This window comes from Carassius gibelio, chromosome B21, assembly GCF_023724105.1.
Source record: "Carassius gibelio isolate Cgi1373 ecotype wild population from Czech Republic chromosome B21, carGib1.2-hapl.c, whole genome shotgun sequence".
In the NCBI taxonomy this organism is placed as follows: domain Eukaryota; kingdom Metazoa; phylum Chordata; class Actinopteri; order Cypriniformes; family Cyprinidae; genus Carassius; species Carassius gibelio.
Window position 1 is genome coordinate 16,579,237 of NC_068416.1, and position 27,896 is coordinate 16,607,132.

Below are 27,896 nucleotides of genomic sequence, written 5' to 3' on the forward strand. Positions count from 1 at the left end.
GGGGCTTCGGCTGGCATGTCTGCCGCAAATAAACAGCTCTCAAATCCATTTTACGCAGAACAACAAAAGCCCGTGGCGGCTGTTTCCTAGTCCAAGAATAAACTGCTCAATGTGTTTGCAGTGAGATAGTAATTAAGCAGCTTCATTTGGAAAAGTCGAACAGTGAAAAAATGCAAAGGCGACAAGACACATTTGACAATTTCTTTTTGTTTCTGTCCACACAATCCCATCTATATATATCAGATAACCGTCGATTCAGAAAACCATTTTCATTTGTGCATAAACAAACACCTTACAAAATTGAAGGCAGCGTGAACAGTGTAACAGTCCTGGGATCAATACTGTTAATATTTTCTCATTTCCATGACCAATTTGAGAGTGTTTTCCTACTGACATGGCCTTCGGTGATGGATTTATCTGTTTACAGCAATTCGTTCAGAAATTGCAACACAACAGTCTCACGCTTAATGAAAAGCAAAGAACCTGCAGGGGCTCATCGCCGCTTAGTTTAGTTAGTATTGTCCCATTCTGAAGAACAGTATGCATTTATTTGAGAACTGTAAACAGACTCCCATTTCATTTGTTTAGAACAATTCTACCTGACTTTAAACGGATAGTTCTCCCGAAAAGGAAAATGGTCATTGCTTACTCAACATCATGTCGTTCTAACCCGCTATGATTTCTTTCTTCTTCTTTTTTTGATCTCTTTAAGACTACTAAAACAAGTTCAAATCTAGTGGATAATAATCTTCCTTGGATAACAAAGTTCAAACAAGTGGCCCATTCTTTCTTCACTATGATTTGAAACCCAACGGGGAAGTGCCTCAGTGGAGACATTTCAGGCCTGAAGGAATTTAGCAGAAGCGTTGACCTAAAAGCAAAAGTTTCCGGGGGCCCAAATGTAAATACTGAGCACACCTACAATCACCTTTTGCTTGACGCAGAAGCGCTGCTCTCTTCACCTTTTAATGACATGGACATCTGCCAAAATACTCTCTCTCAACATACACTACCGCTGATTGATGACATCTGGGCTAAACCGGCGGAAGCAATCATTCTGTGGAGCGACCCCACAAATCACGAAGCGGAGTGCTACAGAGGAAGTTTGAGATGCTCCTCGGCCGACCACTAACAGAGCTCTACAAATCTCCAGCACAAAAGAAAATAGAAAGAGAGGAGGCAGACTTTTTAATACTTCCCTTAAATGTCAGCAGTAATCCTATAGTGCAGAAGAAATATAATGGTGCTTGATGAATATATTGCTGCTGTTCTCTGTGGTGTTCTAGACACACAATGACTTGCCGGATGTCTGCCCGGGTAAACATAAGGTTGTAGGTTGTGGGTTTGAACCAACAATGGGTGATCTTGAAGTTATTACATGTTCTGTGAAAAATAAAAAAGTGCATCACCTTGTGTCAGAATTCAAGCTGTCTTGATATATTGACATTCGCTGCTTATGTTGCTTGTATCTGCAATTGAATTATGAATGGGAATCATTGTAGAAAACTGGTCTGGATGGTATGACATTAAGATATTAATAATAAGAATAAATGCAATAAAATGGATAAATATTACTTTTGAAATTGGCTATACAGTTTGAAAAAGAAATGAAGAGAGACCTCTGGGACCCTAGTTAGATAGTCTTTGAAAAAAAAAGAGCTAAAAGAACTCAGAGAGTTATAACTAATAGGTCTGAATAGTTTTGTATTATTAAAGAGTTTAATGCACATTCCAAAGAAGCATTAATAATGGTTTCTTTCATTATTGGTACTGTACTTTGAATCCCAACTTGCACTTCTATAGAGAATAAAGGAAAAATGAATGAAAGAATGAAGTTTTGCTATTATCTATACCACCATATTACTATAACTTTATAGACATATAAATATTTTTATGTGTCTATAATTTTTGCTATTATCTATAACTTTATAGACATATAAATATTGCCTTTATTAAATGAGAAAAAAGGAGAAATTAAATATGGCACATTTCGGTCACAATTTATTTTAAGGTCCAGGTCTCACTATTAACAAGCCATGAACTATGACAATTACTTCAATAAACTCCTAATTTGATGCTTATTAATAGTTAGTAAGATAGTTTTCATGTAAGATAGTTGTCATGTTTCGGTATTGGCTAGTATTAGGGATGTAGAATGTGGTCATGTTCAATATGTGCTTTATTAGTACTAATGAAACAACAGTCAATATGTTAATGATAGACATGCTAATAAGATAGGTCCAAAGTTTTATCAATATTTACTAATGTTACTACATGCTTCTGTAATATTTATTGTATATTAGGTATATATGGATATATCCAGTGTTGGGTAAGTTACTTTCAAAAAGTAATGAATTACTATTACTAATTACATCATCAATATTGTATTTAAATTACTTAACTAAATACTCTCAGAAAAGTAACTTAGTTGGAAAAGTAACTTAGTTACTCAATAAGTAACTTAATTATTCAAATCGTTAATTAGGCTACATCTTAAAAAACCTTGATAGGAATTAAACTCCTTTTTCTTTCAATTTGAGTCAAACATAGAATAGTTTACCCTTTTATAAATGTAACCTTCTATGGTTAACAAATAGAAATGCTCTGAATGACAAAAAAGCTTGAGGAAAATTAAGTACACAATACATTTCAGTTTGGCAAGATGTTCAGGAAAATCCCAACTAGTAAAATCTGTACAGGTTTATGTAAAAATAACACGTTAATGTAGGTAAGAATAAATTACAGAAATTATCTTCTCTAATGAAATAAAGCATTGTCAGATGATGCTGTTCTTCTGAAGTAAATTCCAGCAGGAATTTTTTTTAAAACTACGAGAATTAGACGAATCTGGAATGATTTTTTTTTTTCTATTTTTTTTTTTTCTTTTCTTTTTTTTAATCAGAAAATAATAATTTCCGATTTGAATTTGTTGATTTAAAAGTAGACACTTCAAGCTCAGATACGGGAAAGACTGTATAGCTTTAGTTTCATATGGATTGCATAATCAGAGAATATTTGTTTTTGATTCGAATTAGTTTATTTAAAAGTAGACAATATTTTTCGCATGTCTCTGTGTCAAATATTCGCTGAGTATGTAGAGAGTTGCTCACGGAGTCCTAGATGGTGTTTAGATAGGTGTTTGAGTATTTAAGGTTTCTCTGTGAATCAGGAAAAGCAGGTACACAGGCCAATTTTTTCTTTAGAAATTTAGATTTCAAGTTCAATATTGATTTTAGAACTGTTGAAATTATTTACTGTATGTAACGCAAGTACTTTATAAGTATCTGTAATTAAATTACCTAAAAATAAGCAGTAATTCCCTTACTTAGTAACGCTTTACACCCAACACTGGATATATCTAATAGATTCTGTTAGCTTGAAATAAAAGTCCTATTATGATTTTTGTCATACCATCCAGTCCCAGTAGTTTCTAAAGCAGAGAATCTGGTTGAAATAATGACATAAAACTTTTTCTTTAACATTAGCAGTGGGGAATCTGTTGTGTTTAGCTGGAAGTGTCACTGTTGCGAGACTGTGACACATGGCTGAATCATAATAGACTGAAGAAGGGAAATCAATGATTGAATTTGTATTTGTGACATGCAGCGTTCTGATGAATTTTGTTTAGTCTTGTGAGGAAGAAGTGCTGAACTGTGTGACTGATATTCTGAAGCCCAGCAGCTGTCGAAAGTCACTCATGCAGTAGCTTCCATTCTCAGCCATTCCAGTTGGATGCGGCCCAAAATCTTTCAGTCTTAGAATAGAGCAGAATCTCACTGCCTGCGGTATCCCGGAATGCCAGGAAAACCCTTGACTGAGAACTTCAACGCCCATATGTTGAGTGCCGCCATTAGTCATTCCCTGAATGACATCCCCTCTCTCATTAGCTGAACAGAAGTCTTTGAAGCTATTAGGAAAAAGTAGAGGCTTACTTCGTTACATTTTTCATGCTGAAAGGATTCCTTGAGGTTTAGGATATATTGAGGTTTATATATATAACGTTTTAAAGCAGGCAACTTTTATTGAGGGTCTTTCTTCAACAATTTCTTCAATAAATTTTTTGCTCACAAGTTTAATGTCCAACAAAAATATACAGTACAGACCAAAAGTTTGGACACGCCTTCTCATTCAAAGAGTTTTCTTTATTTTCATGACTGTGTAAATTGTAGAGTCATACTGAAGGCATCAAGGGCTATTTGACCAAGAAGGAGAGTGATGGGGTGCTGCGCCAGATGAACTGGCCTCCACAGTCACCAGACCTGAACCCAATCGAGATGGTTTAGGGGTGAGCTGGACCGCAGACGGAAGGCAAAAGGGCCAACAAGTGCTAAGCATCTCTCGGGGAACTCCTTCAAGACTGTTGGAACACCATTTCAGGTGACTACATCTTGAAGCTCATCAAGAGAATGCCAAGAGCAGTAATCAAAGCAAAAGCTGGCTACTTTGAAGAACCTACAATATGACATATTTTCAGTTGTTTCACACTTCATGTATATAATTCCATATATAATTCCACATGTGTTAATTCATTATTATGATGCCTTCAGTGTGAATCTACAATTTTCATAGTCATGAAAATAAAGAAAACTCTTTGAATGAGAAGGTGTGTCCAAACTTTTGACCTGTACTGTATATAAAAAGTTGAAATTGCAGGTAAATTCTGTCACGTTGTTTCACAAATATTCCTATCACCATGTCATGTTATGTGAAATTATGTATTTTGTTCAGTAGCATTCTGATGGAAATAACATTTTATGTTTGTGTTGCATTTTATGCATCCTGAATACACCGTTAAATATGATGGGAAATTTAAATATTGCTTCTTCTTTTTTTCTTCTTCTTCTTTTTTTCCTACTTCTTTAATTGTTGTTGAACATAGGATTCAAAAAACAACAAGGTTAACAGTTTAAAATACATATTTATAAATGGCATTTGAAAAATATATTTAAAAGGTGGCATGACACAAAGATGTTTTAATATGACCTTCATATAACAAAATAAAAAGTAATGTTAGCTTTTCATTTAAATTGAAGCCTGGTAATTTACTTGAGCTAGATTTCTTTGTCTATTGGTTTTGTATAGATTTAGCAGACTTTTCTTTTTGTAGGTAAATACAACTTCTCATTGATATATGCATGTTCTGTAAAGCTGCTTTGACATGATGTATTGTGAATAGTGCCATATAATACTGAATTGAATTGTACTAATTGTCAAAGTAATGACAAGCCTGTCAAAAATGTTCTATTTTACTCAAAGACATTTGTAATTAGTAGACGTTTCTCCTCTCTAAAGTGGCCTTATTTGTAATTCTAGGTCTTAAGTTCTTACATGTATTTCTGTGAACAAATATCAACGTGAAATCTTGTTTGTTGGTCTCATCTCTTTCCTCTCTGGGAATAAAGCTTCTCTTTTCATCTCTGCACGGTAACTTGTGTGCACATAATGCACATCTGACTGCAGCGCTTTTGGATGATACAGGCGATTACACATTTGCTCGGTTCGTTTTGTCTCTAAAGATTTTTGAATTGTTGAGTGACACAAGTATTATTTTTCTGTTTAATGTAATAATAGACTATTTACCTTATGGATTCTTCTCGGCCGGCAATCTGTTAGTCCAGATATGGAAAGCTTCCTGTCTTTGTAGCTTCCAAGAGTTTTTGTAGCTTATGGTTAATGGATGGAGACTGAGTTAAGAGCAGCAGAAACAAGGTTTCCAGGGGATTTGTGCTATCTTGGTTGTTCAGAATGGACTCTGTAAATAATGATACAGCAGTATGCATTCACTGGGTCTCAGTGGCAGACTTTCATTTCTCGTTTGATCTTTGAAGGAACGTACAGTATCCTTAGAGAGCCGACGTGACACGTGATGTAGAGATTCCTGAAACTCAATCACTCTTCCAGCCTGTTATTTTTAAGAAATGTTTTAATCCATTACAATGTTCAAACCAGTTTTTCTGTTAGGAGATTCTATAATAAGATTCCGATCTACCTTGACACACAAGGAAACATGTGACACAGATAAAGTATTTCTTTATTATTGTATAAGTATTCACAGCTCTAGTGCACATCTTTGCAAAGTACCCTCACTAACAGAGTCCCTCAAGAAAATGGCTTTGTTTTCCTATATGTCACTGTGAAACCTTAAGAAACATTTTGATGTGGATTCGTGGTGGCAGAAGGCAGCAGAAAGTAGATCCACGAAAGAATCATTGCATTAAAGATACATTCTGGGTTCAGATCAAGTTCAAGCTCAACTGTTTACTTTCACTTTAGACATAACAAACTGTGTTTATGTAAACCTTGTGTGTTTTTGATGGTATTAGCGCAGTTAGACGAGAAAAAGATAACTTAGTCCAGTAATCAGATGCTGTTTGACTGGCTTTTTAGTGTGCTTGCAATTCTGGTGTACATGCCCAGAAACGTGTTTAGAACAGCATGAAAACAAAATATTTAACCAACAAGTATTTAAAGCACAAGCAAATAATGTATTTAAAAAAATACTAATAAGTGCAGTGTTCTGTGAATGTAACCACTGAATTAAAATGTGATGTGAATGTATGTCGCGAGTTGCAGTTAGAGCTGGAGCTGGGAGACAATGGAGTCATAGTAGATACAACACACTTGCGGTAGATGGCATGTTTTGTTTGTAAATGTATAATTATATTACTAGTGTTGCCGACTTTGTTCACTTTTAGGCCCCGATCAGACAGAACAGACCTCACTGCCGTTTTTCTTTTTTTTTTTAAGAGCAATACCACCAAATCAACTGTCCTGTCTTGTCGTGTCGTGAACAAAAATCATGTCAGATTACAGATTCATAATTTGCCGACTTTAACGACATGCATGCTGCTGTCATCAGTAGCGCTGGACATGACAGAAGTTGTGGTGAACATAAACAAACAATGGCTAGCAACCACATCTTGTCAGAAAACCTGGCTGTGGACACAAACCTGGATTGCATGAAGAGTACAGTATGGACTTTCGAAGAGAGCTGTGGAAAAATAGTTCTTATTTGAACTTTTTCCACTCTGTTGCGTTAGTAACAAACATTGCACCAATCAGAACCAATACTGTTGTCTCTATTCTTTTGGTGCATCGGAAATCCACTATAACACACCACTCGAGATGAAATTATTGAATCTTGTGTCCCGACACCTATTGTAGTTTAGGAATCCCCATAACACCCTTTGTCAAAAAGATCGTGCCAAAATCAGGCTAAAAACTTGTAGTCTGAAATGGGCATTAGTTTTGTTACATGAGCCCACACTTTTGGACGTTGAACTCTTGCTTCTAATTTGCCATTAACATTGAAGTAAATGTAGATAATACAATGCAAGTATCGTTAACAGTATCAATTGTCCTAAAGTTTATCGGAAGTCTGGTATTGGCTTATATGAGTTAAGTTTCCTGACTAGTCTGGGGGGCCGAGCTATCTGTTATTTTGCACTGCCTTTTGGAGATGCTAGTTGTTCAGAACAGTTGTTGGTGCTGTTGTTAGCTTCTGATGCTAACCTGAGGGAACAGATGCAGTCCAGCCAAATAGGAAACAAAAGCCAGCCATTGCCTCAGGCAGCAGGCTAGTTGGCGGAATGGCTTTCATAACACTGCTTTTGCGGATCAGGAGCATTTATCAAAATGTCAATATGCAAAGTGAGGGCCTTTTGCCGCAGCTAATGAATACAGCAGAGGTGGGCCTGAGCCTCCGCTTCCCTCGAGAGAGCCCAGATCTACAATTAAAGCCCTATCGGCCTCGTCTCTTTCCCCATCAATACATGCTTTGACTGGCCCTGCACATGCACCAACCACGGTACTTTATGGCCTGTTGCCAGGCAACAGAAGAGAGGAAATGGGCTCCTCGACCCGATAGGTCACTCTTGAAGAGGAGGCCATCCAAAGCAAGGATCTATCTACTTGATAATGGACCAATCTCTCAGTCCTTGATACTCCAGAAAAGAAAGATAAATTGTGCATAGCTCACGTTATTTAATATTACGTATGGAAGTATGGATTTATATATTAAAATGACTTTTTTATTTAACTGTAATGATTTAACAGCAATTTAGTCCAGGTATTTAACAAAAAAATTATGCAGCAAAATAGTTTTCTATCTATCTATCAATTATCTATCTATCTATCTATCTATCTATCTATCTATCTATCTATCTATCTATCTATCTATCTGTCGTCTGTCTATATATCTGTCTGTCTATCTATCTATCTGAAGTAGTGTTGATGAGTTCTTTCTTTCTTTCCTTTTTGTTTATTTTATTTTATTTTTGAGCCAGCAATTATTTTGCATTAAAAATAATGATGGAACGCTTTATCTTGCTTTTCTTAAATTCAGTCAAATGGCTGCAGTTTACCCTCAAACTCAAAAAATCACTATCACCATGATATGAGAAACTGTTTACCCAATAATTCATTACAAACATTCCCAGGGCTTTGATCCATCTAAACTTCCCTGACCGGCTCCTATGATTTTTCAGGCACACAGAGCCCAAGGAGTTAGTTCACATGGAATGAAATAGATGAGGGAAGAAATGCTTCTCTTGTGCTTAATTGTACTTTAGTACTGTAGCAAAGAGATTGGTCTTAGTTCAAGTACTCTCAACTACAGTTAAAACACACTGGATGTTGTTAGCAGTGTTCAGAGAGGTGATAATTACTGTTAGCAGTAACCTGCTCTAACACAAACTCATGGAGCCTAATGACAATATATTACTCACTCATTCTGTCACACACATCATTTAGCAAAAATTTGCATCAATATTAGAGGCCTGGACCATAAAAAGAACAATGTCTCTGTGTTTCTTTATCCATTTATCTCTCAGGAAAAATTTATTTTAGTTATGTGCATGCAACAGGCCAATGTGAACAGTGCTGTTCACATTGGCCTGTTGCATTTTGTTTCTGCATCTCCTTTGAGATATGACTCACTTGAATTGCTTATTAGAGCCTGACTAAGCCAATAAAATAAAAATGATGCTCTGTGCTTACCTGCGTAACTTCTTTATTTATGCATGTGGCGATGAAAGTTTTTTTTTTTTTTTTTCATGAGCCTCATCAATTCAAAATTGGTAATGATGAACCGTGCTGGTTGCCTAGAAACATATGGATCTCTACCAAGAAAAAAGAACACACGTGGGGTTGCAGTATGTTGTGAATAAGATGCAGTCCAGTGCGTGCTGTCAGATTGCAGCAAGGAAAAGTTAACAGGTTCGGTCACTGGGGACGTGAAAAGCCAAACACATAAATCTTATCAGACAAGTACATGACCCAAAAAATGCCACCACTGCTTGAGTTGATCAATGCCAAGCTTTATATCTTGCAGTAAAATGGTTGGACTATTCAGAGAGTTTTGTGTCGTTTCCTCTGAAAGGGAGCATCTCAGGCTAAAGAGGGCAGCTCTTTTTGTGCACTTCATTAGTTGCTTAGAATACGGGCACACTGGCTCTATTGTGCGCATCGTCCAGAGGGACAGACAGACAGAAAGAGAGAGTGAGATTCAGTGAACTGCAATTCATAATGCAACACAAGGATACTGGACTCTCTGGACATTTACTTTTCATGGTATTGGAGTGCAATTAAGCTTGATGTATATCAACTTTTTTTTCTTTTTTTAGCTATTTCTTGGTTGCTGAAAAATTGGTTTGGTTTGAATTTCTGAATTGTGAATTGGTTTGGTTTTAATTTCTGAGTGTGTGGCTATCAGTCTATGTACAGTACACATTAGGGCTGCAACTAACGATTATTTTGATAATCGATTAATCTGTCGATTATTTTTACGATTAATCGATTAATCGGTTTATGTACTTATATTTTAGTTTTTTCCATTTTTTCCCCAAGTAAATTATTAATAAAGGGTCTTTATCATTCAGCATAGATTTTTAAGGGATTTTAACCATTTTGCATTGTCATATCCTCATCAAAAATATACCTGGAGTTGTTTTATTATGTTAGTAATCCTTTGTCAAACTCTTCTGCAATCAAAACACTGATCCATACTCTAGCAAAATTCACAAGGAGATTTCAAATATTGTTTTCACCATGGCAGTCCTTAGAGCTCCTAAAGTAGTTTAACATCCCAAACAAAGCTTAAGGAATCTTTGAGAACATATTTTCACGAAGTATAAGGATAAAACAGAATAAAATTGCAGTGCATTGTATTTTATTATTTACTGGGAAAAAGCTTTATAGCTTATGCTGTGAAATTGTAAACAATCCTTCGAAAAAAAGTGCCAATGGCATGAAACCTGAATGGAACTCACAATTTAAAGTAAAATCCATCAGAAGGTTGTCCAGCAAAAAAAAATTGGGACACACACAAAAAACCTGCTGTGTGAAAAAGAGCAGTGAATACTTAGAAAAGAAGTGCATTTTAAATATACTCAAACATTTACCTCTCTCATTCAGTCATAATTAGGCTGCAAGTCTGAATTATGAACTGGTAAACGACAAACTGATCACATAACATGTTTGTAAAGCTTTAAATGTTAACTGTTAAAAAGCAATGTTATCAGCTTTTATGACTAAACATTTGCAAACAACCTTGTACTGGAGAATCTGCACAAATAAAATTCTTAGGGGCCGTTCACATATCGCACCTAAAAACGCGTGGAAAACGCTAGTCGCGCCGCTTTCTCCTTCTTTCCAAAGCGCTCGGGCAGAAGCGCCCCTGAGGCGTCTGCCTTTGCTAAGCAACCATGACGTGCTCTCTCCATGACGTGCCCTCTCCATGAAGACCCGGAAATTTCAGCAAAGGATAAATCATAGACAGGGATAAATGGATGCGGTGTGGACGCGCCTGGAAAAACGGGCGCGTCGCGACCGCGTCGCTTCCATTATGAGAGTGCATACTGCGCGCCTACATAGGAAATAACGAACTTGAGCACGCAAAAGACACGATATGTGAACGGCCCCTTAAACAGTTCAGTAGTGCAGAGTTTACAGGTTACTCTTCATTTTAAAGGCTCAAAGTAAAGTACTCCCGCTGAATGCTGCAGAGACGCTGTTCGGGAAGCACGTGACATAAAACGAGGCCAGCTATTGGCTATTCGCTACTTCACCTGCTGTACTGGCTGAGTAAAACCTCCGGTGGCTCATTACTGCCACACTTTGGTCACCGCAGATTTGAAGTATGCACGAAATGAGCCGCTTATGGCAAATAAAATTTATTTAGCGACTAATCGATTACTAAATTAGTTGACAACTATTTTAATAATCGATTTTAATCGATTAAATCGATTCGTTGTTTCAGCTCTAGTACACATGTACACACACATACACACATATATGTATTGTATAAATAGTTATTGCTAGCCGTTATATTGCTAGATATATGTAGACAGTTACACGATTAATTGCTAAAAAATTGCTACACAATGAATATTAAGGTACAAAAACTGAAATCTTTGTTTTATTTTATTTCTGATTTTCTAATTTATCAGCCAATATTGAAAAATATGGATGCATACATATACCAACACTTCAAGTGAAAAATTACACTGTCATTTTTAGCAAATCTAAAAATATTTTTTACATATATTGTACATTATTAATGTTGCCTAAAGTTACTTCTATCACTTAAATAAATTTATTTGGACAAAAAAGTAATCTCATTTCCATCTCATTTTCATTTATGCCATCTAGGCATAACACAAAAGTACATATCTGGCTTTCATATACATATTTATTGTATTGCCAAATAAAGAAATACTTCCTTAATTATGATTTTAGGATTCTACCTTAATACATTTTTCAGCAATGCTGATTTAAATCTTTAATGGTGCACATTTTCTAGCTCAGCTGATGCCTCGGGCAGATTGCCAGATAGAGAATGATGCTGTTGAAAGCTGGAGTAACTGGCAAACATAATGAAAGCCTTTGAAAATGACCCAAGTGCTCTTCAGTGATGAAGCATCTGACAGACTGCTCTGCATGCATGAACCTGGCTGCGGCTCCGCAGCTCGTGTCAGATGTGTGTTTTCACCCAGAGGCAGCCAGAGGTTCTTTACACACCTTTTATCTGTTCTGAACCTTTTCAGGCTCTCTAAACACCACCTTGTGCTGAGGCTCTGTAAACTGTGCCCTGTAAACCCAGCCTCAGTAAACCCAGCACTGTGCTGTGCCTCATTAGCAAACCATTAGATGGACACTCTCAGGTCAAGGCATTAATGGGGTATTTTCCATAAGTGAAATTGCAGCCGTATGCGTCAGCGGTGAGGGCAGACATGGTGGTGGAATGTCTGAGTTCGATCCACACATCCTGACAAAGGAGAAGGGCATCAGTATTCCAGGTGTCTGCCCACTTCAAAGGGAATTCAGCAGAGCAGGGAGCTGTTTGATTAGCTGGCATCGATACAGCTTAAGATTTTAGCCTGCTTAAGACAGCTGACAGCAAAACAGGATTTCTTGTCTCCTTCTAAGTGTTTTACCAGTCTTCTCATGTCTGAGTTGGCAACGGTTTGTGCCGGCTGAAATTTCTACTGATAGGAAGAGTGCTCCCAATAGTGCGTAGGGCTCACCAGTTTAGCTCTTGAAATTATAGATCCAGCTTTTGTCGGGAACCCCATAAATCCTTTGTTATATATTAGGAATACCACCTAAAAAGGGAATCGGTTACCAATTTATATATTAAAAATAACGAATTACGTTCAATATTGACAAATAAACAAGCATACTTAATATTTATGGAATATTTCACCCAAAATTGAAAATTTGCTGAAAATGTCTTCACCCTCAGGCCGTACAAGATGTAGATGAGTTTGTTTCTTCATCAGAACAGCTTTGGAGATACTTGATATTACATCTCTTGCTCACCGATGGATCCTCTGCAGTGAATGGGTGCCGTCAGAATGAGAGTCCAAACAGCTGATAAAAAAATCACAGTAAATATAGTTTATTATAAACACATACATTTTCACTTCACAAGGCTTTAACTGATGGACTGGAGTTGTGTGGATTACTTGTGTATTATTGTGATGTTTTATCAGCTGTTTGGACTCTCATTCTGACGGCACCTATTTACTAAAGAGGATCTATTGGTGAACAAGTGATGTAAATATCTCCAAATCTGATGGCCGGAGTTTATGTAAATTTTCATCAAAATCTAATTTCTCATTTTTGAGTGAACTATGTCTTTACATATAGCAGAAAAATAATACATCAATGGATATATTTAAAACAATATTTTATTTCTTTAAAATGTTATTTAAATGTAACAATATAATAATACATTAAATATTTAATGCAACTTATAAAGTGCATTTTAAAATCCATTGGCTAGTTGCTTTTAAATTCTTAAAAATTAGATTTATTTTATAAAAAGTTTATACAGTTAATAAAAATGCATTTATTGCTCCCATGTTTTAACTGTCCAATGTTATTTTGAAGTTATTTGGCAAATGGATCCTTTGAGATCCTTTGCCTGTGCTGTTTTGCCTTATTGTTTCTTGTTTTATCCACACAGAAAAACATGTATTTTTACATTATTAAATATGGATTATATTAAGTTTTAATGTTTATTTATTTGTCAATTTGAAAAGTGATTAATGCATTCTTTTAAGTTTTAAGTGGCACTCCTACTATGGAGCATCAGCATTGTTAAGGGAGAAGCAATGTGATGTTCCTGGCCCTCATAGCCCTCAGAGGAAATCAAACTGGGGCAGGTTTGCCGGAATCAGACACGGATGCCCCCAGACAGCCATGAGAATAAAACTCAACTAGCATTCTCTTCCACTCGCAGCAGCAATCATAAAGAATAAAGCTCAAATCTGGTTCCCTGGCTCATCATTAAGAGACCTGAGCAGGGCTGTGGACAGAATGGGAGCTACACATGCTTATGTCTAGTAGTGGTCTAACCCCTAGTAGAGACACTCAGGAGGGTTTGGTATTTTAAAAACAGACATTTCTGTCCAGACCTTTATGAGGTCTTTAATCTGTACTGTTCCTCCATTAGCAAGATGAAGACCGGTAGCCACATAATTGCTTCCACATTTTAATGAGAGTCATTTATTTTTGTATTATTCTTGAAAAATAAACTGCTGCCATACTTGAGCACTTCAACCAAAATTACATTTATAGATCCAAATCCAAAGCTGGGTCACTGTTATAGTAAAGCAAAATGACTTCACAACATACAACACTTGTATCGATACAAATTCCCTGATTCTTATTCACAAGGTCTTGATTGTTTGGTGACTTTTTTGAATGATTCTATAAAAGATCCTGCACAAAAACTAATGTGGTAATGAATCTAAATAAACTGGTTGCACTAAATGTTTTTTAATCACTAAAAAAGAACCAGCTCAAATGAGTCATTTCTTCATGATTCTTATTACTCTGATTGTGCTATATGTTTGTGATTTAGTAAAAAGAACCAGTTCAAAAGAGTTGTTTCTGATTCTGAATACATTGGTTGTACTGTATGTTTTTAATTCACTTAAAAAAAAAACTATCTCAAAAGAGTCATTTGTTTCTGTTTTTGACAACACTGCATGTGCTGTATGTTTTTTTATTCACTTAACAGAATCAAATCAAGAGAGTCATTTGTTTGTGATTGTGACTACACTGGTTGCACTGTATGTTTTTGATTCCCTAAAACTAACCAGCTGAAAAGAGTCATTTGTTTCTGTTTTTGACAACACTGGATGTGCTGTATGTTTTTCATTCACTTAAAAGGATCAACTCAAAAGAGTCTTTTTTTCTGATTGTCAAAACACTGGATGTGCTGTATATTTTTTGATTTACAAAAAAGAATCATCTCAAAAGAGTCATTTGTTTTTCATTGTAACAACACTGGTTGCACTGTATTTTCTGATTCACTGAAAAAAAAAAAAAGCTAAAGGTAAATCATTTGTAGACTACACTCTATGTCATCACATTCACCATCACAGCTTAATAGAAATACATGTTTTCTTGCCATTATGTTACTATACAAGCCTTTATCTCATTACATTCACTTTGGACTGCAATTTCGTTTTTTATGACTCAATATAGAGATCCCTGAAATGCAGGTCACGATTAATAGGAAAGTCGATATTTTTACACAGCCTATTTTCTGTTCTATACTACTATCTATAAGCAGAGTGTGCTTATGGGGGTCACAGTGGGTCGGCGGTGTGTTTACAGTAGTTGGCCGGTTTCCATATAGCAAGCCTGGACGGTAATTAGCCCGGGACAGGCACAGCTGATAGACACCCCAGCACCCTTCAGTCCCCCACCACACTGCTTAGTGAGGATTACCGGACATACCATCACTCTGCCCCGCTCTCCTCTGTCTTCATCGGCGCTGAGGGACATGGAGAGACCACGGTCCGCAGCGCAAACAAATTACACGCTTAGCTAAATGGCATGCTGGGTATTTATTTGCAGGAGAGACACTCTCAACAGGGTTTACTAGGAATTTAGTTTGGAGGGACCGTTGGATTCTCAATCCAAACAGACGGGCGTTTTGTTGGTTAGAGTTGTAGTTAGCTTGTGGAACTGACGCTGTGAGACCAGACGTGTGCTGCTGGTTATTGAAGTGGTACTGAAAGCTGGGAATCATCCTACACGGGCTGATATCCAAAGGAGGAGTTTTCTGCCTCAACTGGCTCGATGTGATGAGCTCGCTCGGTACATTGAAATTGTCTTTGTGCAGATCAAAGGCCTTTTCAATCTGACAGGGCCATTTTCTAGATATCCCAGTCCATCGGTATGATTCCTTTTTGAATTAAATTTGAGACTAAGAAGCAAAGCCTTGTTAATGGGGATCTACAGTAGAGGAAGAGGAGGTTTGGGAGGGGGATTCATAAGGATGGCTAATCTTCCTACAGTGCTGCACCAGAGCAGCTCTCAGTGACTTTCAATAGTAAGTCAATTAACTCTAATTACAGATTGTGGCTCAAGGCCTCGCTGTGAGGGGCAAGACATCAGGACGATCTACAGCCCCACATTCAACCCTGAGACATTGTCTTCTCCCCAGTTACCTGCATTCAACCACCCACCTCATAAACATCATCCTCTTCTGTTTAATTAAGACTTCTCCTACTGATATCACACCTCGAGCACACTGTGTCTCATTTGTTACTCTGGAAGAGCAAAATACTTCATTGTGAATCTGCTCTGTTTTCTTCTTTCTTGAAGGAATATTTCACCCAGAACTAAAAAATGTTACTGAATTACTATTTATTTTTTTATATTTAGGCTGATACTGACAAGCAGTGATATAATATAATAATAAAAAAACAACACTGAAAATTTTAATCTTTAGCATCTCAAAATAAATATCAATTTTTTTTATACTTTACATTGTCAACACTTAAATTTAAATATTTTAAAACGATTCATTTTAATTACTCAGTGTTTTGTTTTTATTTTCAACATATTAATAATAATAAAAGTAATAATTAAAATATATATTTCTGTATTTATCATTTTGTTATTATTTTTTTCATATAAACAAAAAATAAACAAAAACAATTTTTTTAATCTCTCACTCAAGCAATATCACAGTTACAAAATAACAATTAAACATAAAAATAGAATAAAATAATAATTATTAATGTTATTATAATAATAATTGTTTATCTTTATTTATAAAATATTTATTTTTATCAATGAATAATAAACATAGGTCACGCTTTATTTTAAGGTCCAATTGTCACTATTAACAAACCATTTACTACAACTTTTGCTTCAATAAATGCCTAATTTGCTGCTTATTAATAGTTAGTAAGGTAATTGTTAAATTTAGGTTTTGGATAGGATTAAGGATTTAGAATATCAGAAAGTACTTAAATGTGCTTTATAAGTATTAATAAGCTAGTGCTAATAAGAAACTAGTTAAAAGTTAGAATTGGTCCCTATGCTAAAGTGTTAGCCAGATCTACTGCATTTAAATATCTATTAATTTATACATCTATATTTATGTATACCTCTCTTCTTCATCTTTTTTTGAGTAAATTGCTGCTTTAAAGAAGAATATAGAGAGTAAGAGAGATGAGATATCGGCCTTGTCATTATCATTGTTATGTGCTATCACCAATCAGAGAGCGAGTTCTATCTCTCTGATGTTTAGTCACCCATATCTGCATTGAGCACAATTAGTATCCTGCAGGCAGTGCTCAGTCTCTGCGTGGTGGGCGGTTGCCCCTCCAGTTTCGAGCTGACACTGCAGAGCACTGGGCATCTGCACCATTAAAGGTAATAACATATGTAAATTAAATGAACTTGTTTTTGGCAAGGGATATTCAAGTAATTTGAATTTGTCTTAGTCACACATTGTGGCAGCCTCTGAGCGAGTGGTCTAATTTATCTTCCCCAAGACGTGCCATGATTAAAGAACACATTTCACTTCACAGTTATTAAGATGGTGGCAGTGGCCACTCATTGCAGTGGTATATGTTTGCTGAGGCTAAATTATAACTGCTAACTGACAAACACTAATAAAAATAGGTGCTGATAGTTTTGTCAAAACACTTTTAAAACGATTGAATCAAACCAGCATAAACAACTACTAGCTAAGTTGCTAACCACTTTAGGTTGATTTAAAGTTAGGTTTAGCTTTCACACTGGAAGATACAAACAAATGGAAATATCATCTGTTTCGTGACGTTGTTGTGCTACATGGTCACGAAAATTTATCATTTGGACGTTTTTAAGCATTGTGGTTTAAAACAAGTGACTTTAAGCCATTGAACCACAATCATCACCAAAAGAAAACTCATTCTGCTTTCAGAAGTCTTTATAGAGCGTGGGAGTACTGAACAAAGTTATTTTTGCCGCTTTATAGGCCTTGAACGGTTAAATACACACACTTTTATGTGTCAAAATGTCAGTTTTTTCAAGTATCCTCATAAACAGTAATTTAGGTCTTAAGTGAAAGCAAACAGCATTTTTTCAGTATATTGGATCAGGAAGCTCTTAAAGTGACGGCGGTCTAATATTCCTGCTGTCTGTAATTCATGTTAATCAAACAACAAAAGAGAGAAAACCTCTTAGTGTGCTTAACTAAATCACTTTTTTAACTTTAGTAAGAAGATGTGATATATATCGTTAACGTGAAAAAAAATTACTCATATCATGATATAAGATTTTGGTCATATCACCCACTACTACATGGAGTATCATTCTACAGCAGTGCTTCTCAAACAGGAGGCCAGGGTCTAGTAGGGGCCCCAGCAAACTTTCAGAATGGCCTTAAGGTGAAAAAAGTTAAATTAAATAAATTTATATATATATATATATATATATATATATATATATATATATATATATATATATATATATATATATATATATATATATAATTATCTGGTTAAATTGAAATCCTTATCATTAATCCTAATCCAATAAATCACAGAAAACTGGGAAGGTAATGCGAACTCTGAATATTGTTATGGATGATATGGTATGTGGAGAAAAAAAGGTTTTGAACCACCGCTCTAAAGCCAAATGTTATCATTCCCACCATCACAACTATACCATTCCTTGCAGTGTCAGTGTTTTAAACCCAAGCATCCTCTCTGTTTATCTGTGTAAAGCTCAAATGTATCAAAGTCAATCTTTAAGTGGGAGCATGAGGTCAGTAGCACAGGGGGCTTTATCTTGCTTCATGGTTCTTGAGATGGATGCATTGCTCTTGTTCTTCAGTCACTCACTTTGGTTGCTGCTTTGTAGTCTGCCATCACCTCTGGCATGTGTTTACATGTACTTCTGAGGCAAAGGTTGGTAAATACTAATTTTTCTAGATCACAGCTGTTTTATTTATGCTGGCCTCTGGTATAGTCGCATTTTGATCCTGGAATAAATGCAGAAAATCTCCTCAAAAGAAGACATCTGATATGTATCATGAAGTCTTCTTAGACATAAATAAAGCATCCTTAGGTGTGGATTATACGTCGCCTTCCTTTGTCATCATCCATAGACTCGTACTTCTGTCTGCTTGGGTTCATGTGTGAATGTCTCTAATCCTATTAGCTTTATGAATTGTGGCATTAGATATAAGCTTTCCCATCAACACTTGTGAACTTCTCAAAGTGAAGCATAACATCTCAAATAATTAGTTGAATGTCCAAAGCTTTGTTTATTCAATTGCCTGTCTCACACTTTTCTTTAATCAGCGTTAATGCCCATCTGTTGGTTCTGTGTAGTGTGGACCTTTCTAACAGATTGTTAATTCTGTCAACGGTTTCCTTTACGTTTGGGACTTCTGCTTTGATTTAGGAATTAGTTATTCAGGATGAGCTTCTGAAAATAGTTTGGATAGTGCCAACGTACATTGTGGGCGTTCGTAATTGTTATTTGAATGAAGCTGCTGCTGTTGTTCATTGTTTTTGCTATCAGTAAGTTGGCACGAGGAAGCTGGTGTTTTTTTATATCAAAACTTCGAGGGACATAGCTGCCCTACATATCAGTAAAGTGGGGAGTTGATGCTAGTCACTTCATTCCTGAATTTCTCCGGATCACAGAGTGTTAAAATAGAACCTCAGAGCTATTCTACCATCTGTTCTTACAATATGGTGCCTTGTAACCTTGAGAAAATCGCAAAACAGTTGGCCATGCCTCTTTTCCCTAAGCTGTTATTACTTTTTGTAATTGCCTTCAAGTCAGTCCTGCTTTAAAATATTAAAATAGTACAAGCTCTTCAGTTAATAGGAGTTTTCGCAATATGTTTATTTTTTTTGGTCCGTGTGAAACAGTATAACTACTACCAAGTCATTACCACAGCTTGTTAGTCTTTTTTCTTGCCTAAAGACAGAACGTTATTGCTGCATCCTCTGCACATCATGCATGCATAGACTGAGACAAATACTGGAACTGGAATAGTCAGCTCAATTGGACCAGATGATTAGCGTGGTAATGAGGCCATCCAATAACTTTCTCTCACCCCGAATGCCCTCTGTGTTGGCATATGCTGGAAAAGTTTCACGTAGAGGGTATCCCAGGCCCTCCAGTTTCCATAGTAACTCGCCAAGGGTGGTGCATGAAGTTTTTGGAGTTCAAAGTTGACATGAGACCCCAGAGATGCTGGTTCTCTTCATTGGCTTGGTTGGTATAAAATGAAATATTAAGCTGAAGCAGCTGTTCTCCGTGGAGTTCCATGTCTCATTTACTGCCAACCTCAAATTAACCACGCATGCTTTACTGTATCAGAAGAAATAACAGTTCATGCTCACAAACGTAGTACACAGAAATTCTCAGAAATGGATAATCACAGGAAGTAGACAACATATCAAAGACATCAAAAAAGTTCATAAGAGATATGCATGTACATTTATTTTAACAGAGTATTATACGATTAATTACTGTTCAAATGTTAGGGGCAGTGAATTTTATTAATGAATACTCAAATATTTATGTGAGGGTTAGTAAATGACGATTTTTTTTTTTTTTTACTTTGGGAGTTAACTATTCCTTTAAGCATTATAATAAAAAAATATTTCATGAGCACCAAATCGGCATATTAAAATTACTTTCAAGGATCATGTGACACTAATTAATCTAATTAGTTACATTATGTTTCGATTACTTAATACAATTAATCGCAAAATAAATTTCACTGTGAAGAGACCCACACAAGATTATTTAAAGCTTTTTTTGTGTTAAATGAGAAAGTATCAAGTAGACATTATTGTAGCTCTAGAAAGAAATATTTTACTTGATTCAACATAAAATGTATTACACACATAAACATTTAGGCTGCAACGGCCTAACATAAACTATGGAACATAAAAGAAGATAATCTGAGAAACATATCAGTAACCTCTATTTGTTGTTAATACAATGAAAGTCACTGATAACTACAACAGCTTTTTGTTCCACAAAAGAAAGGTTTGAAAGGACGAGGGTTAGTAAATGATGACAGAGTTTAAAAACATGTGGGTTAACTAATTTTTTTTTTATAACTAATTAAATAAGTTAACACGATAAAACTGACAGCCATACTTAAAACATATTATAATAGAAAACAGTTGTTTTAATTTGTAATAATATATATATTTTTAAATTGATCAAATAAATGCAGCATACCAGATGTACTGTATGTCTTCATTTCATAATCAGTTCATAAGAGTAATTAGTTTGTGGCTAGGCTGAACCAGAATCACATTACAGGTGGCATTTGATATGATTAAATGGATAATTTTGATTATGTAGCTGTCACATCGATCGGCCTGTTAAACTAAACATAAGCACATGGATGTGTCGAGGTTGAAACAGACACTTAAAAGTTTCTACCCATAATTTACGAAGATTACCAAATCATTAATCACTGACAACCTGAGAACAAACCTGATGGGAGAAGTAGATTTACGTTTAGAATCTCAGTTGCACCTCAGCTAGAGGCCTGTCAGATAAAATCATGTCTTGAAATACGTGTCGAGGTGGAGTTCAGCAACTCCGTGCTTTGTACCGTGTGTGTGTGTGTGTGTGTGTGTGTGTGTGTGTGTGAATGTGTTTGAGTTAGCCTTGAATCTGCTCTGAAGGTATGACATTGTACATATAGGAGTTAGCCAATGCTCTTTCATCTTCCCTTCGTAGCCCGTCTAACACTGCATTTCAAAGCACCTTATTCCTGCCACAGAATGGTAAAAATAAACTTGCCGTCAGGAAAGTTTGTCAGTGGGAGAATCTCTTTAATCTGGCCCACAAAAATTTAAGCTCTCTCTGAGATGACACCCAACGTCAGGCACACGTCAACAGGCAGACAGCTCATCTCCTCGAAGCCTTGGTGATTAATAGTCGTGTGTTTTGCCAACATCAGTGTCTCTGCCTCTGTTACACAAGGATTAATACACCATCACACCGGTCTGATGGCATGTTTCACCAGAGTACGGAGATGAATTGCCGCAGCTGTGTATTTGCATGAATACAGTGATTTAATGTAGAGGATGTAGCTTTGTGTCAGACGTAAACACATGGATTGGTAACACATCAATGAACTTGGGAAAATACAGAGCTGTTTTCATTAGCCATCAAAGACAAATACATCAAATACATACATTTCATAGAACACTTGACATCCAATATATGCAGGATTTTACTAGCAAAAATATATGACCGTAAGTCGAGGGGAAATAGGATTGGATGTATCTTCCTCATTTGAAAGATAGCATTGTGAGCGTGGGAGTCCTTATTCAAGAAGCTACATTCAATGTGTTTAGGCTCACTACATGTAGAGTTTGAAAATTATTTCTGCCTTGTCATTGCATTATATTTCTCTGTGCTTGACTCATAATACATGTAGAAGCTATTCATTAGCATTCCCATTCATCTCAATGGCAGGACCAAGCTAACTAGCCAAACCTTTACACCAGAGAAAAACTATGGCAGTTTCCTCAGAGATTTAGCAGCATATTAACTCTCTTTTCCTCATTTTTATGGTTTTGTATTGTTATTGTGCTATATGCTATCCATCATACAATATGCTGGTTTGCTAAGTACCTTGCAGTTATCTGTTCAGTAGGAATGAAGATTAAGAGTAAAAGCGCATGAAGCATTCTAGAGGATCGTGCTGGCAGCACAGCGAGTTGCCACCTATAAGGCTGAGCTGTTTCAGATTTATTTCGTAATTAGGTATATCGATTTGCCATCCTATTGTGTTTTACGTGTTCATTTGCCTCGCTTGTGCTCTCAGCAAGGACACAGCGCTGCACTTTTGCTGTATTGACATTCGCTAAGCATGGAGTCCAAACATTTGGCTTCATTCAATATACAGCCTCAAGACTGTATTACCAAGTCAAAGAAGTTCAAATAACAATATCATCGCCGGCCCGGAAATTCTCATGGTCTGAGTTTATTTTGCTCAATTGTTCAAGGCACTCTGGTGTTTTCAAGTGGAAATTGACTATTTCTTAGGCATAATGCTTTCAGTGAACAAACAACTTAAGTCATATGCAAATTTAATATGTAGGCCTTTTCTTTTTTTTCTTTTTTTTTAAGCTGTTTTTTTTTTACACAATACATGTATCAGGATATTGGATTACAATATTTTACACAGATTTAGTATATACAGAGGCTTTTCAAGCTCAGGGACCGAGTAATATAGCTGGTTGGCTGAGCACACTTAAGACTTGATTTGGTTTTGAATATATTTTTCCTTTTTCGATTTGTGCTGAAAGTGTAAGAGTGTTGTCTGGAAATTCCTTTTGAGCATTACCGCTGTTTCCTCCCACAGTACTTTAACGTCAGCGAATATCTCTTGTTGCACTTCATTCTCATACACAAACAAATAGAGATGTTCTTTGCTTGACTGCAAATACTAGAGCAAATACCTTTTTTGTGTGTGTACTTCTTCACACCACAACACATGACACTTTGTATCTTGAAGCATGATGTTGGAGTAGGGCTGTAGGGCTGTTCTCAGTGTTGTCGAGGTTAGCGGATGTTTGTCATTGATATTGTAGTGTGTTGTCCTTGTTCTACTACTGAACTACCCTTTTTCATTTAAAACCTGAAATATGAAAGGGATAGTTCACCCAAAATTGAAAATTCTGTAATTGATTACTCACTTTCATGTTGTTTCAAACCCGTAAGACATTCGTTCATCTTCAGAACACATTAAGATGTTTTTAATCAAATCAGAGCGCTTTCTGATCCTGCATAGACTTCAGTGGTTCAGCTGTAATTTTAAGAAGCTAAGAGGATGCGTTTTGTGCAAAAAAATAATAAGATATATAAAAAAATAAAGACTTTATTTAACAATACTTCTCTTCCATGTCATTCCCTGTTGCACATTAACAAGAATACCACAACGCATAAGATAATAGAGATGATGAAGGTTTATCCATTCCAACTGTCGTAGTATTATCATGCATTTTGAGTTTAAAAGCTTTTCTACCCATAAAACTTAATAACTGCTGTTAATAATGTTTATCGTCTGGTTGACTACTCTTGTAGTAATTTTCAGAAAATCCTGTAATATGCGCACAAACTGACAGTCACCACTTATAAGCTACTACTAAATATTGTAGAAACGTAATTTTCTGTAAAGTTGCTTTGTAATGATTTGTATTTGTATTGTATAGTATTGTGTTCATGTAGCTCAATTGTTAGATCATTGCGTTATCAAGCGCAAGGTTGGGGGTTCGATTCCCCGGGAACACATGATGGGTAAAAATTTGATAGCCTGTAAGTCGCTTTGGATAAAAGCGTCTGCTAAATGCATAAATTTAATTTATTGTAAAAAGCGCTATACAAATAAACTTGAATTGAATAAAGCTTTTACGACTTTTACAGGGAAAAGAAGAGCACTGAATCTAATTTATTGAATGAATCGTTTTTATAATTAGCCATGATTGCAGTGTGTATAAACGAGCTCTGAGTTGCAGAATGCTGCTGTGTATAGATCTATCTCATGTGGTTTGGTTCTAGGTCAATTCCTCTCTTGTCACAATCATTCGGATACAAAGCATTCCGGTAATTTCTTGACACATTATGTTGTTTATGATTGACAAGCTCAGTAACACTGACCGCGGTCATTCTTTTGACAAGAAACAATCAGATGTTGTTTTCCAGCAGGTACAGTTTCACCTTTGAGATAGATGGGTTTGCCTTCATATCTTTTTCTTGCGTTGTGATGGTATCCATTGCTCGTGGAGCTAACAGCCGTTTGCTGCCTTGGCTCATCTCATTCACTGCAGTTGATGCAGGAAGATGAAATGTATTAGCCTCATATCGGGAAACTAATATGCTATCATTTACAGCATTACGCTCCCCTACTGCACACGAAAGAAAATGTTCAGGGAGCTCCATCAGGTGCCTTCCATTAAACTGGAAAATTGAAGCTTAAGGTACCATTATGAAATATCAGTGTAGTTCAGAACCCCCAGGTAATTGTGGGTGGAAAATAAGTTTGCGAGAGGCCTATAATTCACCATATTTCTGATAGTGCCGAGCCCTAATTGTCATATTTAGTCCGAGAATCAGCCTGCCTAACATTGGGGCTTTTCAATAAGAGCTTGTGACAGTACTTGGGGTTACCATGGCTACGGTTTGCTGCACATTGCTCTTGTATGCCAACAACCTGCGCAGCCGTTTCTGTACCGCTGTAAATACTCATCTCCGCCTGCCACATTAACGGAACTGGAAAAGAGCCAGCGCTATTGACGTGTTGTTATCTTGAGGTCCACGAATGCACGGCCTTGTGCTCCTCGTACACCCACTGACAACATCCTTCCCAGGAGTGCGTTTTAATTGGTTGGCAGGCCCAGTCACTGGGGATGTACAGCATATGCTTCTCTTTTTTGCTTTAAGACAGAAACTGTGATTTTATGTAAACTACCTTAGTAATTAGACAACAAAGAATGCTTTCTGCTGAAATGTTTCGGTTCGGATGTGTAGGAGGAACATGTAGCCTACTTGTGTGTATGGGAATAATTTAAGAATGGGTCATGATGGATGATAACCAATTACAGTAGTTGAGGATTCCCACAGACATGGACCAAATATCAGGGGATTTTAAACATGTCATCTCCGGGCCTGTTTTGATAGTGAATGTACACTACTGTTTCAAAAGTTTGGGAAATTAATACTTTCATTCAGAAAGTATGCATTAAATTAGTCAAAAGTTCAATTCAATTCAAATTTATTTGTATAGCGCTTTTGATTATACAAATCATTGCAAAGAAACTTTACAGAAAATTACGTTTCTACAATATTTAGTAGTAGCTTATAAATGGTGACTGAAAAAATATAATACTAGACGTAGTCAACCAGACGATGAACACTATTAACAGCAATTATTATTTGATTGCATAGTAAGTAGCAATATTTGTTGGTTCTGTTTGTTGTTTCAGGGTTAGTTAGCATCATCTGAGGTCCTCTGAGGGTCAGCATTATCTCTTCTCAGGTGTTCTGGATTTAGACTGAAGCTTGTGTGAATCCCAGTGCAAAACCGAGAAACAAATAGTGACATCATTAGCGTAGCTGCTGTTTCAACCAAGTAAAATTAATTAGTTTTACCCAAGCTAAGGACAAGAATGCACATTTGATCAGATACAACTGAAGCCACAAATTATGAGATGCATTATTTGAATGCTTGGGGAAAGAGATGTGTTTTTAATCTAGATTTAAACAGAGAGAGTGTGTCTGAACCACGAACATTATCAGGAATGCTATTATAGAGTTTGGGAGCCAAATGTGAAAAAGCTCTCCTACTTTAGTGGACTTTGCTATCCTAGAAACTACCAAAAGTCCAGCGTTTTGTGACCTTAGGGTGCGTGATGGGTTGTAACGTGGTAGAAGGCTAGTTAGGTACGCAGGAGCTTAAACATTTAGGGCCTTATCGGTATAATAATTTGTAACTGATATGGAACTTAATAGGTAGCCAGTGCAGAGACTGTAAAATTGGGGTAATATGATTATATTTTCTTGACCTGGTAAGAACTGCTGCATTTTGGACTACCTGTAGCTTGTTTATTGAAGAAGCAGGACAACCACCTAGAAGTGCATTACAATAGTCCAGTCTAGAGGTCATGAATACATGAACAAGCTTTTCTGCATCAGAAACAGATAACATGTTTCGTAAGTAGGCAATGTTTGTAAGATGGAAGGATGCTGTTTTTGTAACATGGGAAATGGAAGCTTTAGCCTAAGTTCTGCCAGGAAGACTCAATCACTTCGTCATTAATTACCTTCATCATTATCCAATCACGTCTTTATACTCCTGTATAAAAGATCGTACTTACACATGTTTGAGTTCGCAGATGCCAACGCGACAACAACCTCCACCCTCCCCACCACCACCAGGATGGTCCTGTCCTTACCTTCCAGGGGGGTCTGCTGCGCCCCTGCCTTCGTCTTCAGGCAGGAAATGCAGATTCGCTACCCTCGGATTACGAACCATGGACGGGCCTTCCGCCAAAGAAATTTATAATTGTGCTCGCTGAGCTGTCAATAAATGTATGCTTCGTACATTCCTCTATCTCCCGAGTCTTTCTGGTAGAAATATGGTTTACAGAAGACAAGTTGCTGTCTAATATAACACCCAGATTTCTGACTATAGAGGAAGTAACAATACATCCATCTAGTTGCAAATTGTAATTTACAAGATTCTGTGTACTCTTTTTTTGGTCAAATAATTAATATCTCTGTCTTATCCAAATTTAATTGGATAAATTTATTCGTCATCCAATCTTTTACATTTTTAACACACTCTGTCAGCTTAGATAATTTAGAAGTTTCATCTGGTCTCGTTGAGATATATAGAGGAGTATCATCAGCATAACAGTGGGAACTAATCACATATTTTCTAATAATATTTCCAAAGGGCAACATGTATATTGAAAATATTGTAATGGTGAAAAATGAGATGACTCCCCATTTAAATAAACAAAATGGTAGCGATCGGACAGGTAGGATCTAAACCATCTTAGAGGCTGCCCTTGAATACCTGTATAGTTTTGTAACCAGTCTATGAGTATGTCATGATCTATGGTGTCGAACGCAGCACTAAGATCAAGTAAAACTAGCAATTAGATGCAGCCTTGATCTGACGCAAGAAGCAAGTCATTTGTAATTTTAACAAGGGCAGTTTCTGTGCTATGGTGGGGACTGAAATTCTTAACACAGATCTTTTTTCTTTTTTTTTGCAGGAAGGAGCTCAATTGAGCAGACACAACTTTTTATAAAATTTTAGACATAAATGGAAGATTTGAAAGAGGCCTATAATTTGCCAGTTCACTAGGATCTAGTTGATGTAGTTTATAAGTGACAGGAAATACATATATAGTGGTACAAAATGTTTATATTTCAAGTAAATGCTGTTCTTCTGCAATTTATATTCATTATTTATATTAATTAGTAAATTTTTCAATTTCTCCTCTTAAATTTTGCATCAGCTAAATGTAATAGATATTGTAGGCTACTCTTTCTTTTTTTAAGACACTTGAAAATGTAATGCATTTTTGAATTTA

General features: G+C 36.3%; 1 protein-coding gene across 9 annotated transcripts in view; it reads left to right on the forward strand.

The window, feature by feature from the left end:
• Window positions 1-27,896, forward strand: part of LOC127985738 (neural cell adhesion molecule 1) — a 227,320-nt gene that overhangs the window by 124,905 nt on the left and 74,519 nt on the right. The window lies entirely within an intron of this gene.